Genomic DNA, 1,338 nt, shown 5'->3' with positions numbered 1-1,338 from the left:
CCCAGGCGATCTTGGCAATGATGGTGTAGCAGTAAGTCATGATGATAAATAATATAATATATTGACTGACAAGAAAAGCCACGAAACCGGACGAGAGCTCTAAGTCGACGATGCACACCGAGGGCGGGCTCCAGCTATATGTCATATCGATGCCTGCTGCAATACCCAAAGCAAGTGCGTACAGAAAGCACAAACCTATGACAATGCAGGTGCGCTTAACAGTCATTAGCTGGTTGTAGCGTAACGGATGTACGATTGCCACGTACCTGTTGATCGTAGACAGTCCGATGCCCATCACGTTTCCGTGAAGAAGAGTGACTACGTAGACCGTGTAAGCCAGACACCGCAGTAAAGTGTCCCGGGGCATGAACACTGTAGCGGGTGTACATGCCATCAAAATGTCAAAACAGGCCAAATTAACGATCGTGAGGTTTGCTGGTATCTGCAGTCGCCGAATCTTTGCTATGATGATAATCACGAGACCGTTTCCCACCAGTGTGACTGCACTGGCCGCGACAAACAACAATAATATCAGCGCTTTGACTAACGGTGTTATTTGATAAAAATATGCTTTGCTACGAGCCATTTCGTCTGCGATATTCTCTTGACTACCGATCGGCTTGCTGTCGTTGTCTAATCGGGTTCCATTCATCGTTGTTGATATTGAATGCGTCTCCGTTTTCTTGTTTTTTTGCTATATATTCTCGTTTTGAAGAGGTTCTTGGGCACGTTAGGAAACGGATTATTTGGGTCCAACTAAAATCTATCTGCTCTTTGAAGAAGGCTGCGTGGCGAGTAGATTATTGACCAGTCAGTCAGATTGTCTTCGCTTGATAACGATACAAAAGTCCAAATTTCACACCGTTTCTGCTATATATTCTCGTCTTAAATAGATTTAGTTCACAAAGATCTGAAACGCGTTGTTACGTTTAACCAAAAGCTAGAAGCTTCTATTATGACGCACAGGTTGCAAACTGTCAAGTCATTTACGCACCCTTGTATTTTTATAATGCTGCGTGTGCGCGTGAGCATCAACTCACAACGCCCCAATAAGATCGTGTCGTTGAACCAAACAGGTGCTGTCACACCTAAAGCCCGTCGCACATTGTGAGATTTGTGCTGAGCACGGAGCGTGAGTTCCATGCTCAGTACGAAGTGTCAGTACTCAGTAACTCAAACACCGTGTGCGCGTGTCGATTAATATGAGTTTTCGATCTCGCGAGGTGCTGAGGAAAATAACTGTCGTGTTTGATAATTTTGGTCTCGCGAGGCTGAAAACTCAGCGTGTGCGGGGTATGTGAGACTCCTGCTCACGCTCACTCAGTGGCGGCGCATTTT

This window comes from Priapulus caudatus, unplaced genomic scaffold (assembly GCF_000485595.1).
Source record: "Priapulus caudatus unplaced genomic scaffold, Priapulus_caudatus-5.0.1 Scaffold997, whole genome shotgun sequence".
NCBI lineage: Eukaryota > Metazoa > Priapulida > Priapulimorpha > Priapulimorphida > Priapulidae > Priapulus > Priapulus caudatus.
Note: the sequence above shows the minus strand (reverse complement) of the source record.